General features: G+C 48.3%; 1 protein-coding gene across 5 annotated transcripts in view; it reads right to left on the bottom strand.

The window, feature by feature from the left end:
• The window catches only part of CDK14 (cyclin dependent kinase 14), a 2,372,392-nt gene that overhangs the window by 1,587,542 nt on the left and 764,254 nt on the right, over positions 1 to 20,596 (bottom strand). The window lies entirely within an intron of this gene.

Here is a 20,596-nt window from a genome sequence, read left to right as displayed (position 1 = left end):
AGTGCTCTCCACAGGAGCCTCCCAGAAGCCGACCCCACACAGGACTGGGTGCTTCAAACTGCAAGCATCAACACAACAGCAAAGCCAGCTTGCATTATCCCTCTTTCCCCACTAGCCAAAACCGCCCCAACAGACTACAGATGCTGCAGAACGCCAAGGGAATCATGCAAATGGCAGAGCACTGCGGCATACAGCCCGGCAACATGCCATAACCTATTATAAAGACAGATCAAGGACGATCATATTGTTTTACTGTTCTCTGTTGTATTTCACCAATACTGTGTCAACAACCCACTAACAATCTCCTACTCAACCACACTCACTCGCCACATACTGACCAACCACGCCAAGAGAGAAAACATTCCCCCTAAATCCTCCGAATCCCACATATCTTGAATCATCATGCAAACCTCACCAACTCACTCAAACACCCTCCACAAGTTAAATACCCGCCACCACCCACCTGGAAACAATGTGCCATGGGTGCGCACAGCAAAAAACACCCACATAGACGTCAGTTGCTCCTGGTTCTACACGCACCCACAGCTAAGCTTGACTTTTCCCTCCCCTAAGGACCCACCTCCCACTTTCCTTTTCAGATGCACAAGGGCGCCCGGAGACCATGCACATGGCAGCGGTGCGCGGCATACGTACATCAAGAGAACATGACACAAAGACAGACCAATAAGAAGCTGTGCTTGGGATGAGGGGAGTTAAATGGGCCTGCCCTCTGCAGACCCCCTCTCTGGCATTGGTTCACTCACTGAAGATCAGGCTCAGACCGGTTTATAGGGCAATAGGCCCATGGCCGAATCAGAAACGCAAAATGCTTGTGTGGGCCAGTTTTTTGGGCCAAAGTGGGGCACTTTTTTTGGCCAATGTGGGCCAGTTTGATGCGTTATTTCACTATGCGGCTAATAGTTTTGAGCAGCGTTGCTCAATAAATATTCTTTAAAATGTACAATTTATATCACATTTGATCAAAAACCTCCCCCTTGGGTATTTCTCAAACAGCGTTACAAAAGGAAAGAATTCCCATTTACAACCGTGGGCCACTTTTTCATTGGTGCCCGAGACAATGTTATGCCCCAGTCAGATCTACAGCATTTTCCAAAGCAAGCATGAGCCCTGGGGGGAAACACACCTGTCTATGGACCTTCTTCGATACTGAATTTTTACACCTAATCCAGCAACGTACAGATAAGCTCTCCCCGTCCCCCTGCAAACACTGCCCTACTACCTGGCACCTCTGCAGCAGCAGGCACGTCAGCAGCACTACCTAAAATATTGATGAAAAGCCTGAGCCGCAGAGGCGTGCTGCCTGCTTTAGCTGGATGCAGGAAGCACAGCGACAGTCGCGGTATCCCAAACAAACCGGTTTGCACAGAGGCGACAGAATCAAGTTTCTTTTGCATTATTCACGGGAAGCGTTCAAAATATTGTTGTCGGACCAAATCTGAGACTGGTTTGTTGTGCTTGTGGAGGTAACCCCAGCCACATGGAGACCTGTGACCTGCACAGGAGCTGCATTGCAATGACTGGCCCGCATGGGAGCCCTTTCGGACAGACTGGCCTGTGTAGTACATTTCAACATGTTTATTTATTATTTACTCAAAAAAAGAGTGTTCTTTTCAGAGCCCTCTTAGAAGTTAATGGAGTCTAAATGCAGGTGGGTGTCCAGAAACAAAGGCGAGGGCTAGAAAGGAACACTAAAGCATGGGTCCTCAAGTCCTGTCCTCGAGCATTCCACCCACAACAGGCTTTCAATGGTATCAGGTAAGAATATCCCTATATATATGGTCGCCGTATATAATGTCGCCGGGAAAAGGTTGTGCCGACATTATATAGGTGACCATATATATAGGGACAGGGGCAGCAGGGGTTGCAGGGATGTCCCTTGCTCCCATTGAAAAAAAAAATGGTTTGGGGTTTGTGGGGGTGTCCCTCGCATGTTCCATGTAATAATGTCCCCACAAAAAACAGCAATTTTTCAGCGATTTTTTTGCATGGTGACATTTTGAGGGGACATTATTACATGGAACCCTTTCAATGTATCCACCATCTATGTAAAATCAGGATTCATTGTGATGTATGTATTTATTTATTTAATTATTTAATTATTAGTAATGCGCTCTTACAGCCAAATGTTGTTTCAAGGAGCATCAAGACAACGGAGGGGGAGGTAGAGTTAGATGTGGTTCATGTGGACATCCAGGAAAAAATGTGTAGATTTGTCTCTTGAGGGACAGTCAAGGTGACCATGCATTACAGTGAGGTAAGAAGATATCTCTAACCATTGTACATGTTTACATCCTAATTCATAACAATGTGCCCTACAGCAAATGAGGAGATGCCTGTGAGAAACTCAGATTTGCACATACTCCCAATATCATAGTCACTGCTGGGAAGACAACGGCGGTAGACCGCGTCAGTCTGACTGCGTAAGTCTGGAGGCCAGGGGAAGCCGCCTGCTATGTGATGCCACCACTGGAGGTGGTATAGGCTGGACCCCGCAGCCTCTCCTCCGTTGCTCCATGTAACCTGCCATCCATCACGCCTCCAGGGAGACTTCCAGCGCGGGACCCACCATGACATGTATTGCATGAGAAAGGAGGAGGAATTCCCCATAAGATCACATGCAGATGGGAGTGGGGGCAAGGGGAAGAAACCCTGAAAATATAAGCCCCAAGGAAGGTATATAAGGCATAAGATGTTAACTAGTTACCGGCCACTTCATTTGGGATCATTTACAAGACAGCATTTGGCGCAGAACTCTGCATGAAGCATTCCTTTGCCATGCACGAAACTGAAGAAAGCAACAGCCGGGGCACAAACCCTCCCGGCTACCATCACACTTACACCGTTCACCCAAGATGGCCGATAAGCCATATCAAACCATCAGGCTGTGATAGCTGGGACACAAGAAGAATCAATCCATTGGGGCAGCCACAACACCAGTGTACACACAAGGAAAAGGGATATCCTCCTAAGTAGATGGAACCATTTAGCATACGCCAATAACAGAACCCCGGACTTAGGGTGAAACCGACTTATGATTCCAAGCTCTCATTGGAGCAATTAGTAGCTACGCAATGACATACTAAGAGCGAGACGCAATCCAGTAGAATGGGAGTTAAGACAGCATTCCAGAGAGTCTCTGCTATAGCAGTGAGTGGAGCATTAAAGGAAGAGGGGTGGAGGGGTCTGAGGTGGTCAAGCTAAATAAAGTGACATAAAGAGCAGGAGGTCACTAAGCCAAATAGGCCACACTGTGAGAGTTAGGACGTGCAGGAGAGAATAGAGCAAGGAGACTGCTGGGGCCATTGACCTAGAAGCTGGAAAGAACCAGAGGACACAAAAGAAAAAGCGCGAGAGTCGCGTGCTGGGGTGCTAGTCGGGATCCAGGAAGTGGCTGCAGAGCCACCCGAGCAAATCAGAATTCTGAAACCTTCAGAACCTGTGCAGGGCCTATGAACCAAGCCCAGAAGCATGATCCTTGGCTCAGGGGTTACAATTACTACTGTCTAAAAAAGAGTCAGGTACAGAGGAGAAAAACCCACCCACACAAGAGCCCTAGACTAAGAGGGGGAGACTGCCTGATCTTGTCTAGATAAGAGTATGAGAAGAATCCCTAGGCTCTACCCACAAGCTACCCATTGGAGAGGGGGACACTTAGGTGCCACACAAGGTGGGTAGTCATGTGTCAGGAGACAATCCCATTAGATAAGGCTGTCCCAGACGATTTCCAAAGCCATCTTTCAAAGCATGACCCTCTGCCAATTTTGACCCTCATTACATTGTAACATTAGTCATCCCCTCTGCTTCCATAGCTCCACCTTATGTGACCAGGTAAACATGTAGGCATAGCCCCTCGTTACCCTATGCATTTTGTTAAGAGGGAGGGGAAGCCAGATCTGAGGAATCCAGCTGCACTGAGACGGGGAGGGGGATTGTACAGCGAAGAAAGTAAAAGAAAACCAAAGTAAAAGGTCCAGATCCAAGCCACTGATCATCCTGATCACCATGTGGTACAACATGTATTCACCTGGCCCTGCAGAGAGAGCAGAAAAATACCCATGGACTATTGAACCCCTGAGATGGCCAGTGATCCCTGTAAAGGAACAAGAGTAAGACTCAGACACAGCGGCATGCTAAGTGTTGGTTATAGATGTTTATTTTCAAAATAATTAGAGGGTTGGGTGGAATCCAAGCTATCCCCAACTCTAAGAGGGGATTCCCTGCCTCAATAAAACAAATGAACGCCTGTGTCAGGATGTTAACAAAAAGATCCTCCTGTGTCCTGTGTCCAACCCCTAAACTGACCCTTACACTCTAAACCGACACAGACTAACGCAGAGACTGTGATAGCCTTGACTAAATAACCCGGTGAAGCAGGCAGCAGTCGCTCGGGCTGACACAGGATAATGCAGTGACTGCCACAGCTTTTATTAAGCAGCCAGGTGGTTGTTGCAACTCTGACCATGAGGGCTACCCTCACAGCGGCTCATGGCCCATTCCGTCCACCTATCTGAACACAACCTTTTGTGCATGTGCGTGAGTTCTTGGCCTCTTATCCTGGAAAAAAGCCTCTGCTAGCCTATATCCTTTTCAGTTCTCCATGCTCATTGAAGAGGAATCCCAAATGTGTTGAATGATATCCTAAACCAATTGAAAAGCCCCGTAATAATGTGTGGCTTACATTTTGTTTTGTTAAACCTTCTTTCCCTGATGAAGACGTTTCAATTAATGTGTTAACATCGAAACCTGTCGGTGTACATCGAAGTAACCAGAAGACAATCAATTTGAATTAATGTTGTTTCCCGTTTGCTACATTTTTGTTCAAACTGGATTAAATATTGAATCTGGGATTTTCTGTGCTGATGTATATTTGCACTCTCCCTTTTTTATTGTTAAATTGGGCCACCTGGGTTAGCCTTGACTGTGTATGGTGTGGATGTAATATGTAGGTAGTTTCATTTAGTTAGATCTGTCATTCGTTTTTCACATGTCTGTATATGTGTTGTATTAATATCCAATGTATTGATGATACAATGCTGATGGTTATGAATTGAAAAAAATGTTTTTGTATTTCTTAGAAATTGTTTCATTTGATGTGTTGATTCATTGTTCTAGATTTGCTTCTTTAGTCTTCGTTTCCCATAATCTAGAAGACAGGGAATCCTGCTTTTCTGTTTACCCAGAGGACTATCATCGTTCATATTAGGGGCGGCACCCAATTGCGGCTTCACGGCCATGATGGCAGGAATGACTTGGGAGTCAGGGCTCCACCACTGCTGGAATTTCATTGGATAGTACTGCATGATTTATTTATTTTAAAAACCCTTATCATGCGGATCGCAATGCAGTATGCGCAGTAGCTGATGAAACTGCTGGGGTGCCTATTTTTATAATACAGAACAGGGTGGCCATTGACCCATCTCGGCGCTATATGGTAAAAGGGTATGAGAAGGTGGGAATTACTGATGCCTACTTTTTCACCTCCTAGCAATGTCCTGTGAAAAAAGGTTGTTCTCCCTTTCTGCAGCGGAAAACTTTTATACAGTTCAGAGGATTTTTTGGGAACAATTTTTACCTCCACCCTTTAGGTGAAGGCAAAAGTTGGAGATATTGCACAGAATGAGTCCACCTTGTAATGCAGGGGTACTTACCACCAGCAATATGCCTTTGTAATTCCACCGATATTGCTGCGGATATCATAGTAATTAGACAGGTGGTATCAGTAAAACATCTCTTGCTTCAAAGTTACCCACAAAGTTATAATAACTCCTTGAATAGTTCAAGGACCGAGGTCATCAAAGACCGTCAGCATCATCCGCGAGATTCCTTTTGATTAGAAGAAAAACATGCGCTGCTCCCAAAACCAAACGCAGTGCCATGGACACGAGCGGCCCACGCAGGATTTAAAGTCAGCTGAAGCACTGGTGGTAACTTCCACAAGTAGCGGAACATACTGCAAATACAGTCGCCCGACTTGGGGCCTAATTCACAGAAGCGTTTTATAATGGCAAACCCCCATTGGAAAATGCAGTGCGAATAATATCCTTGGCTGATGGGAATACCTTTAGTGAAAATACAACCAACAAGATTGGCACCAAAATAAAATCACAGATGTGGAGCAACACAAGTCGGACATGCGCAGATAGTCCTCTGAGGCTTCAAAGCGCGGGTGAGTAACAGCTCCTCCTCCCCTGAAGCAGAACCACGCTATGGCCCGTTGTGTAAAACAGTGAGTTACTGTGCAAATTGCACCTTTGCTATTTTCCTTCTGAAACTATTAGCAACATCTATTTGCCTGAGACAGTGAGCATGGCACCAAGGGGAGCCTTCAGAGGGACGTGCAGTTGTTCTAAATGCGCTGGAGTGGCAAAGCATAGATAGGGAGCCCAAACCATTCAAGGGGGATTCATTAAAAGAGCCAAGTCACCAACAATGCACAGACGATGTCTCCAATGCATTTTCATGGTGTAGTACCTTCCCCTACACCAACCTTCCTTCAAATAATAACACTCAGTTTGGCTTTGTTGCACCCATACACGCCAGTTAAACATGCCATGGCCCTGTTCAGAAGTGTTCAAGGCCAAATGATCCTCCCCTGACCCCAGGCTCGCATACACAGACACACACACATACAAAGACACACATACACATAGACACATACAGACACACAAACTCATGCACATTTATACACATTCATCCACCAGTCACAGACCCATACAGTTTCTCGGTCAGTCACACAAGCACCCAGAACATTGATACAGCATTCTCATTCACAACCGTCCTCGCAGCACTGTACACCTTGCACACTGCATTCATTCATACGAATGCACTTACAGAAACCCTCTTGCATACATGCCTATGTACATACAGACACGCGTGCACTTACACACACCCTTGCAAGCATGCACACATACATTCATACCTACATACAATCCTCGCACACATGCATACACACAAACAAAAACACTTTTTTTCCGATTGCCTGTTTCCTTGCAGACGCGCCACGCTTCCGCCTCCTCAGCTGCTCTGTAGGCCTCCGCTCCTGCACAGACAGAAACCAGGAAGCAGAGATAGCTTCCTGGTTCATGACATGCACTCAGCAGGGGCCGTTCTCCGGCTCATCTGCGCAATGCGCAGATTTCCCGGAGAGCCAACCCTGCTGCTCAGGCTGTTGCAAATGGCGGTTGCAAATGCCCACTGTTATGTTCCGCCCTGCGTCCCGCTACGCGGTGACGCAGGGCGTCCTTAATAAAAGCCCCGCCCCCGCGTTCGGGAGGCAGTTCCGGGCAAACCGTTATCCAGCGTGGGTGTGAGTTATTGCCAGCTCCCGCTGGAGCTGCGCCACAGGCCGCGCGGCCTACCCGCGTAACGCCAGCCCCCGCGCGCAGGCCGCGAGTCGGCATCACAACAATGGCGACGAGGAGAGACGAGCTCCACAATAAGCTCGGTGCTCTGAAGGCACCACAACGACATACAGCCATCGTGGCTTAATTTTTGGACACCCGGTGGGGGTGCCATCACACACGTGACCCCCCACCTCAAAAAAAAAAAAAAAAAAAAAATTTTTTTTTTTCTCTTTCTCTCATCTATTCATGCGCTCTGCCTCCAAGACCACAGCTCTTCCCATCCAACACAGGAGAGCAGCACCACAGAGTGTGGGGAGTGCCAGGCCAGGAGTTGCAACACGGCGCCTGGGCACGGCGGCACCTCCAAGGCAGGCAGACGACGCAGCACAGCATTGGTGGCCGTCGGAGGCACCTACGACAACACGGATCAGGTACACGCCAGCATGGCGGCCGGCACATCCACGCCTGGGACCTCCACGCCGTCCAGAATTGCGGCAAACCTGTCCATGACGCCGCCTCCACCTCGAACTCAAGGCACTTCGTCGACACTGGTCCAACCGTTTGACCCATTCACGGATCCGTCGTCATGCGGACCCAGATGGCAGCTATGGATCCAGAAGTTCGAGATGGCGATGGAGTGCAAAGAGATCACTGCGCCCAGGAAACTGAAGGCACACCTGCTACTCAGTGTGGGTGATGAGGTACTGCGCATTTTCAATTCGCTGAACGTTGATGATGGCCTGGATGGGTACCGAAGCGCGAAAGACGCCCTCACCGATCACTTCCTCCCTCAATTAAACCCAGACTATGAGACGTTTCTCTTCTGCACCACATTACAGACAGCGGAGGAAACCCTTGATGCGTACCACACCCGCCTGAGGAAGTTAGCCATGTCCTGTGAATTCACAAATGTGGAGAGGGAAATCAGGAGGCAGATCATCAACGGGATTCATTCGGAAAAACTGAGGCGCCTGATACTCAGCGAGAGGGGTATCCCCCTACAGCGTATCCTTGAACTAGGACGTCAGAGGGAACTGGCACACACCAGAGCGGCCAATATGGAGGCCACGCTACACAGGCTGCAACCTGCTCTCAACACGGCTATGGTGGCCCGCATCGCCAACAAACAATCCTCGAGAGACGACAACAGTGGCGGATACGGACAAAACAGGTGGTAACCGCGTATTCCGGGACCCACTGAGTGTGGTTGGTGCGGTGGCCCACGACATGGCCGTCGCAACTGTCCTGCTCAAGGCACCACGTGTGGGGCATGTGGCCGGAAGGACCATTACGCGAAGGTATGCCGATCAACGGACACCCCCATACAGCCTCAGCAAAACCAGCCGGAGAAGATCGCGACCAAGAAAAAGAAGCAAGCCAGTGCCAGAAGGGTCGCAGTGGCCAGCTCTTCCACGGAGGATGAAGGGGACGATGTCTCGGCAATGCTGCAGGCCCCCTCCAAGGACACAGACAGGAAAGGAAGGAAGGTATACCTGGTGTCTGCACTATGCCAGGACCGTGGACCTCGAGGAAAAGCCACCCGAAGGCGCAAATGCATGGTCACCATCCAAAATCAGTGCGTTCAGATGACCATCGACACAGGCGCTTCGGTGAACGTAATGCCTGAGAGCATCTTCCTGACTCTAAGTCCTCCACCAGAGCTGAAAAGCACCGACACTCTGCTCTATGCATACGGCTGTCGAAAGCCCCTGCCGGTAATTGGCAGGTTCCGCACCACGCTGGAACACGGGGAAAACAGACTATGGTCCAAAGTCTATGTTGTGAAGGCAGGTGTTGAGAGCCTCCTGAGTGGGGACGCAGCGGAGGACTTGGGAGTGGTCCAATTCATCTGCCATGTCAACGAAGAAATGGAGATCGAGCAGATGCTTAACCAATACCCTGACTTGCAAGAAGGCATAGGCTGTCTAAGAGGCAAAACCATCAAACTGCATATTGATGAGACTGTGCAGCCGAAAGCCGTCCGGCACCGGAGAACGCCGTTCCACATGAGAGAACAAGTGGAGCAGGAACTCAAGGCACTGGAAGAAGCGGGTATCATTGAGGAGGTCACAGGGCCCACACCGTGGGTCTCCCAAATGGTAGTCACACGGAAGCCCAAGCAGCCTGGAAAGGTGCGGATCTGCATAGACATGCGCCTCCCCAACACCGCCATTAAAAGGGAACGCCACATAACCCCAACAATCGACGAGATTGTGGCTGACCTCACAGGGTCGAAGATATTTTCAAAGATTGACCTAAAGGCGGGGTATCATCAACTCAAACTCCACATAGACTCTCGATACATAACAACATTCTCTACGCATCTGGGGCTGCGGAGATACAAACGCCTAAGTTTCGGAATATCATCAGCTGCGGAGGTGTTCCAGCAGACCATCCAGGAGGTCATCCGGGGCATCCCTGGTGTCCTCAACGTGAGCGATGATATTCTGATTTACGCCCCCGACAAAGAGACACACATCAAGAGGCTTCACGCCCTACTGGGCCGACTACAAGAGGTTGGGCTCACAATACATCGGGAAAAGTGTGAATTCCTCAAAGCGGAGATCACGTTCTTCGGATACAAGTTTGGCAGCACAGGCATCTCCCCGGACCCGCAGAAGGTCGCAGACATCCAGGCGGCTAGCCCTCCGATGACACCCACGGAAGTGCGCAGTTTTCTAGGCATGGCCACCTACTGCGGGAGGTTCATCCGAAACCTGGCCACACTATCTGAGCCGCTGCGGGAACTCACGAAAGCCAACGTCAAGTGGGAATGGGGGCCAACATGCCAGGACTCGTTCGAAAGCATCAAGGACTCCCTCTCAGCTGACACCAAGATGGCCTACTACAATACTGAACTGCCCACAGAACTATTCGTAGATGCCAGCCCCGTGGGGCTCGGAGCCATCCTAATGCAAGTCACGAGGGAAGGGGAGAAAAGACCGATCGCGTATGCATCGAGAGCCCTCACCGAGACCGAACAAAGGTACTCACACATCGAAAAGGAGGCCATCGCCGTGCTGTGGGGGTGCCGGCATTTTCACCTCTACCTATATGGACGTCACTTCACGACGATCACGGACCACAAGCCCCTTCTACCAATTTTCATGGGAACCTCAGCACACCCTCCGGCACGAATAACCAAGTGGTTACTGCACCTCCAGCAATATGACTTCAACCTCGTCTACCAACCAGGCAGCGGGAACCCGGCGGATTTTCTATCCAGGCATCCGCGAGAGGCCACTCAACTAGAGATCCAAGTAGCGGCAGAAACAGAGGAACACATATGCCAAGTGGTGCGAGCAATGAGGCCCAGAGCGGTGAGCATCGAGGAAATCGAGGCGGAAACGCACCAGGACCCGTGTTGCGACTTGGTGAAAGATGCCATCTTGTCCGGTGACTGGAAGACTTTCATGAGACATACACACAACAGAACAGCGGAAGCAAAGGGGTTTTTGTCAGGCATATTCACAGTGCGGCAAGACTTGTCAGTCACGGAAGGTGGACTGTTACTTCGAGGAAACCGCATCGTGATCCCTCTCAAACTACAGGACAGAATAGTGGCCCTAGCACATGAGGGACACCAAGGACTGGTAAGGACGAAAGCCCGCATTCGGCACCGAGTATGGTTTCCCCAGATCGAGGAGCGGGTCGAGACACTCATCACCACGTGCCTAGCCTGTCAGATAACAGGGGGGCCGCCAGACCCGGAACCCCTCATATCGGCAGAACGGGGCCGCTCTCGCTGGGAGGCCATCAGCATTGACTTTTGCAAGCTCCGGGAGGGCCTCCACTTGCTGGTGGCCGTCGATGACCACTCCCGCTACCCGGAAGTTGAGATAGTTGAGTCCACAGCAGCTGAAGTGGTCATTCCGGCCCTAGAGAAAATGTTCGCAACCCATGGACTACCCATTTCAATCAAAAGCGACAATGGCCCGCCGTTTACGGGAGAGGATTTCAAAAAGTACCTACAGGATCTCAATGTGAACTATCACCACATCACTCCAAGACACCCCCAGGCAAATGGGGACGTAGAACGATTTATGCGGACTATCAATAAGGTACTCCGAGTGTCTAAGGCTAACGCCAGCCCCTGGAAGGTTGACCTCTTCCGATTCCTCCGAAATTACCGGGTCACGCCTCACAGTACAACCGGCATACCGCCTGCGGACCTCATGTTCGGCACCGTCATCAGATCCTCGATCCCGCATCACCCAAGCAGAACCCCGGACACGGTGAACGAGGAACGCACCGAGAGAAGGAGGAGGGATGCCAACGAACACATGAGTGGCAAGCGGAGAGCGAGGCCGTCCCATCATCAAGTGGGTGACCAGGTTATCATGCTACGTAACCCTTCCAAGTCAAAACTTGACACAAGGTACGAGGAACTTCCATGGACCGTCAGCAACCGGCATGGAACCATGGTCACTGTGACACGAGGAAACCGCCAAGTGACGAGAAATGCGTCATGGTTCAAAGCCATACCCCGTACACTATGGACTGATAAGGAATGCCATCGGGAAGGCATGGACAATCCACCCAGCGAAGAAGAGCCGGAGGCCATCCCTGAGGAGGATGGAGCGCGGGATGGAAGCTGGGAACCGGTGGATGAACCTGGCCTCGAGGACCCGAACAGCGACGATGGAACCGAGTCTGAAGCAAGGGGGAAGGACCCCCGCGAAGGACGATACCCACTGAGAACAACGACGAGACCGCCAGCCAAGCTAAGTGACTATGTGTGGCAACTGGGGCAATAGTGCCATGAACCCCAATGGCAAGGTGGCTGAGTGTTGAAGACTGAGCGCTTATGCTGGACTTGGCCGTTGTTCGGCTGTTAGAGTTATGTGTTTTGTTTTGTTTTATAATAAAGGAGGAATGTTATGTTTCGCCCTGCGTCCCGCTACGCGGTGACGCAGGGCGTCCTTAATAAAAGCCCCGCCCCCGCGTTCGGGAGGCAGTTCCAGGCAAACCGTTATCCAGCGTGGGTGTGAGTTATTGCCAGCTCCCGCTGGAGCTGCGCCACAGGCCGCGCGGCCTACCCGCGTAACGCCAGCCCCCGCGCGCAGGCCGCGAGTCGGCATCACAACACCCACTCAGACATGCTGAGTGGGCATTTGCAGATTTTGGGTGGGCCTTGTCCCTCAGACCCTACCCTGTCTACGCCTCTGGTTCCCACCACAGTTTGCCACCACTGCACTCTAAATGAAGTTGTCTGTATCCAAATCAGTCATTGGTGTGTGCGTGAGTACACAGGAACTGCTACTAGACGATGTGCACACAAGCTGCTGTGTGTGGAATGCACACACTCAAGCCAAGGCACCAGACATGCATGCTTTTTTAAAAAAATGTGTCTTTTTTGGCCTGCATAACCTACTACAATAGGGTCCGTTTTTATGGTTTTAAAGCCCATTACCCCAGCTGATGGCACCGTAGGGCCTTGTTCAGAGGTACGTGTTATAATGGAAACGTGCCGTGTCTGAGATGACAGACACTTTTCCATGAGGACATGTATTCTGAAGTAATAAGGGAGTGACGCCAATAAACTAAGTCCGCCATTCCTGCAAAGCCGTGGTTTATACTGCATGGCAACAGCCTTGCCAACCACCTCACGTGTGTTCAGAGGCCAGAGCACCCTTCTTGCACCAGCCACAAGTGGCGTTCTTTAACGATACATTGCCTTAAACAACACAGCACACTCGTTCCCATTTTAAGCATGGCATTTCTCAGACTGCAGCAACACTTTTCTAGTTTAATGAAAGTTTAAGAAAATGATCTTAAATTAGAAAAGCGGCAGTCCTTTGAGAAATGCTAGCAATGCGACTGGAGAACGTTTCCCCCAGGAAGAGAGATTTTAGCAGCTTTTGCTGCTGGAAAGCACGACATTTCCCCTAAGGTATTTTCCCCGTCTCAAAATGATGGTACTGGAAACTGGAGGGGAGAATGTCAGCTTTCCGCAATAAAATGAGCACGAGCTCTGAATGAGGCTCCTGCTCTGGTAAATTTTAGAATGAGTCTGGGGAAGATTCTCGCCAGCTCCATATACTGGAATGCTTTGTAAATGCCGAGTGAACATTCAGTTTCTTTTAATGCATATGCCATGAAAATAATAGTATTATTTGGACGGATGTCTCATCATGTTTTGCTTTAACATGAAATAGCATTTTTGGAACAAGAGTCTTGTGCATGCGGGAGCGATGGGGGGGGGGGGGGGCAGGGATGGGGATTTCTATAAGCCCACCTCACCATTCTCTATAATCAAATTGCAAGGAAGATGGGGACCTGACCTAACAGCGACAAGAATTCACCACGTGTTACCATACCAGAGGCCATTAGAATAGTTTCGCTGAATAGCGTCGTGTGCTCGATTTGTTCTGTCACGATTCTCTTTTGCACTTGTGACATTGGTGGCAATCAGAGCAGGCGAATGCACACGTGCGGATCCATGGTCATTGCAGCTGCGAGTCTGCCGAGTTGCACTTCACCCCTTCTCGCCCCAAGTGCTCAGAGTAACAAATGCAAGCTCCTGGAGACTGCAAGCGGGCTGATAGCCTGCAGACTCAGCCCAGGCCCCATTTCTGGAGCCGCTGCATGCTTTAACCTACAATGATGTCCAGTCACTCCTGACCTGGGAACACAACCTTATTACACACATTTGAAGATCAAGAAAGCGGATGTGTTGCCTTAAAGAAAAACCTCAAGGACATATCCAGGTACTGGTTTCATTGCGTCAAGTCACTATCAACTATTGAGGTCTTTTTAAACATGTGCCACAAGTTCCTAGTGCTCATATGTGCACATGTTCTGGAGCACAGCTAGAGCCTGCGTGGCCCGTAAGCGTATTCGAACACAGTTTACGAATAAAACAGACATCACTCTGAGCTGGTCATTATAAATTCCAGAAAAATCCACTGCCCAACAATGAATACCACATTACCCATACAGACAGTACCCTGTGTTTAAAAACCGCGTTTCTTTCCTCCGGAACCTACTCCACCACAAAATGATATGCCTATGGATCTTCCATGCGATTTCCAGTGTCTGGAGGGATAGTGTTTAGTCCTTTGGAAGTCATGTCATATGTGTGGGGCTTGTGATTGGTCCTGATCAGCTAGGGAGACCCTTGAATAAGGTACTGAATTGCTTGCATGCCCATCAAACCGCTAAAGTCTCCCTCTCGATAACAGGGTACCTTTTTCCGTGTCCCTACATGACCTTGATGCAAATGCGACGGGCCAATGTTTCCCGTTCCGCCACTGACGCAACAACGCACCAGCACCAACTTCAAGTCCACATGGCACTTTTAATCTTCCAACTCTGCTTGACATTGTTGAGACCATGTACACAGCACATGCCTCCTCAGGAGTTCCCTCATGTGCATGGGTTTCTCAGCATAAAAGAGAATAAACTTGACATAATACTGAGGAATAACCTGAGTTGCTCCTTGAAAGCAGGGGCAGGATCCTGAAACGTGACTTTGCCAGTCCTTCTTGAGGGCTGATTCCCTTGTAATCAATGCTATATCGAAGATAGAATTGATAGTAAAAACCCTGCCTTGCAAAATGCCCAACACTGCAGGCACTCTCTAATGTTCCTGCTCTGTTCTTCCCCAAACCAATATGGCGTCTTGAAAGGAACATATACCTGAAATAACACTAAACAAATCTTGCATGTGGCGTTGGAACCCGGCTGACACCAACGCCAACCCCAAGGGCATTCTGCTAAATATGAAAGCACCAAGCAGGTTTAGAAAGGAGGACGGAGGGAGTGATGCCTCATGCAAGCTGGTCTGTAGGCATGGCAAGTACAGAACAAAACCTTGAAAATCAGACCGCCTGGTACATTAAGGATAACAGCTCAATGTTTGGAAGGGGAACAAAGGTATAAAGCTCAGGTTAATCTGCATGCATCCTTAATCCCCCGTTGGCCGTGCAAGCAAGACCCCACCAGCGACCACTACTCAGACAATTGAATCTCTGCAATGAGGATGGCTGACCTGAGCTTGTCCAATTCTGACCAAAGTGCCTCCCTGGGCAACACAAATACATTTCAGAACCTATGTATCTTGGGTACCACCACCCATTTTGAAAACAATGTTGTGGGAGAATCCTTTGAGCTGGTCTAACTTGTCGCTAAAATCCTCAGGTTGGGTCAAATTTAGATTTTCAGGGGACGTCACGTCACACCTGACTCCCTTTTGCATAGAATGGGTACCTCCTTGCTGTAACACAGTTACATTTCTAAAACAACCTGCTCCTCCTATCCCAACATACACAAACACACCTGGGGGCTACATACAACTTTCCTATGGCTGAACATGCCTTATACTCAATTGCGGCCATTCGTAGCCGAGCACACAGATGGGGAATTGGCCAGAGGAAATGGGTTTATGTCCAAAGGGAGCAAGATGGAAACCGGTTTATTATAGCTGAAGGCATACAATTCCGCTGAAAGAGTTGTAGGGTGAACCCGAATCTACCAGCATCTCAAGCTCCACACCACAGCATTCTCTGCTCGCTGAACCTGCCGAAACACTACTCGAGATGAGCAGCAGGGATGTGCCGGTGAGGGAAAGTTCATTCAGCGTGTACAAAACAGCACTCCTACACTTAACAGGTCTCCAGGAACTCTTGTCAAGCGATATCGACTGTCAGGCAAAAAGAAGTAAAAAAAAACAGCACCATGTGCTGCAGTCATCAAGTGGGAGGAACACGCAGAGATCAGGATCCCCATGCCCGAGAACATCAGCCACCTGAAGCAGCCCTCCCAATAGGTATTTCCGACACCACAGACATCTCCTAACTGAGGGCCCTATGCAGCAGTGCTAGTACACGGTTAGTCAAGGGGAAAATTGTGGTTGCCGACAAGGCTCCCTTCTCCGTAGCCAGGAACATTGCAAGAACTCTGGATTACTCGGCTCTACCATCCCAAGATACGAGATTGTCATCTTGGGCCACTTCTGTCAGGGTGGGGGTAGCACAGGCCTCAGAGTCCAAACCATTCAGTAGATCTGCACTAACAGCTGCACTGCCATCACTGGACTTTGTGTCTTACCAGACGAAGCTGGGACTCCTCCTCCGAGGAGAATGATCCAGGGCTGTCGGGGCAAGCCAGAGCGCACCAGGTCCATGGCTTCTTGAACACCAGCTAGCTCCACTTTCACTTGTCTCTCCTAAATTGCATGTCGTACCATGTTGAATCCTCGAGAATTCTTACTATAAGGTAACACATAACTACCTCTGATTCTTATAGGCTATAGTTGGAAGTTCCAGACTAAGCTTCAGGTTATGATGGCACTTCATGTTCTTTTTTTTATGTCATCTTAAATACATCTCCGAATCATACCGCTCATCAGTGCAGTTTGGTTCACAATGGATGCAGGCTTTGGTGATATGTATGTTTCTCTACAAGTGATAATGCATAACACCCTTTGCTGCAGTACATCTCATGACACCATACCCCTGGCTTCTTTTATTATTAGTTGGGCTATTAGGTGTTGCTTACAGCACCTATAAGCCAACTCTATTGCATTGGAGTACAGATAGGGAGACATGTAGGTGTTTTAGGTGTTGTTTGGTTATTTGCACACCCATTGACTGCCCATGGCCATGCTTATCCATTTGGCCTTTCCCGCCCAGTTGCTACCCCTCCCCAACCACAACACTGCCCCATGGGAACTCTTTGAGATAGTTTGAATCACGCTTTACCATCAAAATGTGCACTCAAAGTGCCTGCCAGTGTTTTTTCAAAGCTGTCTTCAGAGAGTTAATGACTTATTTTGGAGTTGTAAACCCACTACTGCTGTGATACAAGCGTTTAACCAGGTCTGCCTTCAGTTACTCGATTTATAATCAGCGTGCGTTTCCTTCACTGAAGTCCTGGTAAAAACAAGCATTGGCAAAGCTAACAGTCTTGGCTTCTGTTATGCATTTGCCAGGCACTACTATTAGATGCCCAGGTACTTACACCATTTTGCCCCTGCTACCATCAATGGCGGTGCCTGGCAAGTGGCTTTCCCATGCCTATACAAAAGCCCAAACTGTTGACATTGCCAATGCTTGTTTCTATTTGATGGTCAAGTAGCTGCCATGTGTGTCTAGTGTACCCGAGTTGAATGGTCACTACAGAATTCCGCCCTTTATTTGACTCATGCCCCCAACCAAGTACACCATCCAAGTAAAGTCAACTTTGAAGGTCAAAGTTAAATGTGTTACAGCTTTATGTGGTAATTCCTCTGTAGTGGGGAAGCAATCGTGCTGGGGGGGGGGCAGCAGACAGGTCTCTGTGGTTCATAATAAACCGTTTCTGAAATCACTTTGATGCACCTGCAGTGTATGTATTTATTTATTTATTTTTTGTTTATTTAATTATTTATAATTTGTTTAGTTCTTACGAACGTTTCACAAAAAAAACTGACAATATCACAGAAATATAATCAAACCTTATGTTCATACATCAATTTAGGAACAGATAATACAAATACAGTACATAATAATGAGACGAAAAACAATGTTTTCTGCCAGTTTTTCATATTATATCTATGATCAAGATCAATACATCGAGCCATGCAATAAATATAAATACGTCTTCCTTCAATTTCCAATCTTTTTACAACTTGTAACCAAATCCTATAAAGTGCTATGTTCAAAGAAGTATTCCCTGAGTTTAAAGAATATAACCAGAAGTCGCTACTTTTATTGTATCATAGTTGCATAGACAGTTTTCCAAATTACACATGTAGATTGTACCCAGTTCCTTGCATTCTGTTAACCCATGTTTTGCAGTTTCGGGAATATGTACATTGTTACAAATTCGACAGAACCTTTTACCACGGGGTAATTTAAGCTTGGGACCACAAGTTGTTAAAGTAGGGAGTTGATTTATCTGCAGTAACAGAAAACACCTCCGAACTGCCGGGGACCGACGTGGGAGCAGATATCATTGTGTGACCTTATAATTATGTACAACTCTTATGGTGTCCGCAATACACCTTTAAGGTAGCTAAAAGTTCAGACATTTTATTCCAGTCCCAGGCATCAATTTTCTTTTTAAAGGTCAATTAAAGCAGATGATAATCACAATCCCATCCTGGACACCATGAGATATCTTTAAATAACTCTTCATTCAGTTCTTTCAAGCTACAGTAACCCTGTGTAACTTCTTATTTCATGGACATTTGTTTTTTTATGGCCTTTAAATACAAGAACCCATTTCTCTTCAGAGCGAAACAGTGCAAGGAAATCAACCATATTTCTAATCTAAGTATTTCCATGGAGCAGTTTGTGATAGGCCTAACAGTTTTCTCCAAAATATATCCTCCAGTACCTTTAAGCAATGTAAATCCTTTAAAGGTAGCGCCTCGATGCCATATAGTATCGCTGGGCAAACACGCTGCTTATAAAGCAGAATAATGCCTTCCAAACTATAGCCTGCTGTTTGTCTCAGGGACTTGTCAATAAGCACAGTAAACTGCATAGCTTTCATGCATTTAAGAGCAGTCATTTCAGCATAGCCTTTAACCATACAGAGCAGTATACCAAGATATGTGTAGTTTTCTACGTGCCCAATTTGGGCAGCGGATTCATATACATTAGGTTTTGGTAAGAGCTTACTAGCAAACTGCATAATATTTGGGGTTTTATTTGCATGTTTATTACTCAAACACTTTCATTAGTATATACCCAAAGTTCCTTTTCGGTTCTTAAAATCCCCACAGAAGTATGGCCAAACACTACTATTTGCCTCATTACGAGTGTGGCAGCCCGTAAATAAGGGTGCCAATAAGATTACCGGCACCCCTATTTCCGGGCCACCACACTACAAGTCCTCCTGCAGGGGCCATCCCACCCAGCAGGTCTGACCCTACCGGGTGCGATGAAATGAGCTGGGGGTAGATCCCGGTCTTCGGCTGGGGCCTCCGTCTGGAACAGCCTCCCTGCCACTCTGAAACTTGAGAACCATCTCTGGTTCCGGAAGCACCTCAAGACCTTAATCTTTTCTTCTGCCTTTGCTCCTCCTCTCGTTTGCTGGTCTTCTCTGTCTCAGCACCGTGCACCTGGCTTACCCTCTGACTTTCGGGCCCAGGTACCTGCTCATCCTGCCACCCACCGGCACTGGCTCCTGGGGATACCTTGCACTGGGGTCTGTATCTGTAACTATACAGCCTCGCCCTTTTTTCTGCACTGATCAGGCACACCCTGTCCTTTTGCCTTATACCTAGCACTTGCCACATGCTGGCTGCACTACCATTGTTTGTTGCCTTTTACTAATTATGTATTTATTTATTATTTCTATGTATTCCTTTGCTCAGCACTTTCCACTTCTTCACCCTCCCATGCACTTTCCCCTTTCCCTCTCCCATGCACTTGCATGTTCTCAGTGTCACTGGGCCTAGTAAGATCGTTGTTTTTGTACTCCCTTGTTCCCCTCCTTTGCCTCGTCGCGCTCTGAAACACATGTGTATGAGCGCGATACAAATAAATATCAATATCAATATCAATGCCAGGCGTAACGGCCCTGGTAGGCAAAGTTGTCACAGAATCACTGGCACCATTAGCAATGGTGCCAGCGCTTCTGAGTCCCCAACCCCATCCACATGGAGTCCTATGGGACTCCATGGGAATGGGGACTTACCAAATCCGATGCCTGCTTGTTATGTCCCGGTGGCACCGGGAAGTCAGGCGCCGGAAACAGTATTTCAGGGTAAGCGGCAACCCACTGGTGGCGCCAGCGAGTTACCGCCGACCTCGTAATGAGGCCCAATGTCATCTGCGTATGACATACAAATGACGTGTGACTGACTAATCCTTGGGGGACAGTTCCAAACTCTTTGTAACTGGAGGAACGAGTGAGCCAAATATAAATTGAATAGCAGAGGGGCCAACGCACAGCCCTGTTTAACCCCCTTATTCGTCGGAATAAGGGTGTTGGCGATCCCTCTGCTATTAAGCCTCACGTGAACATGGGTGTCTTCATGGAGCAGTTCCAACATATTTTACAACCACACAGGGCAGCCTGGTTTCTCCAATTTCGGGCAGAATCTGCTTCTATTCATAGAATCAAAAGCAGCTCGGAAATGTACAAATACTGCATGTAAAACCAGACTTTGTTTGCATTGGGCCTTTCTCATTAGTGGGTGGTGACGGACACAGCCCTAAAAACTGTCTCAAGGGTATCTAATAATTGTGCTGACTCAGCCCAAGGTTCTTGCAATAAGAAGGAAGCAAAGATTTTAC

Source organism: Ambystoma mexicanum, chromosome 2q (genome assembly GCF_040938575.1).
Source record: "Ambystoma mexicanum isolate Mex_15411 chromosome 2q, UKY_AmexF1_1, whole genome shotgun sequence".
Lineage (NCBI taxonomy): Eukaryota > Metazoa > Chordata > Amphibia > Caudata > Ambystomatidae > Ambystoma > Ambystoma mexicanum.
This window is presented reverse-complemented; position numbering and strand designations above follow the sequence as displayed.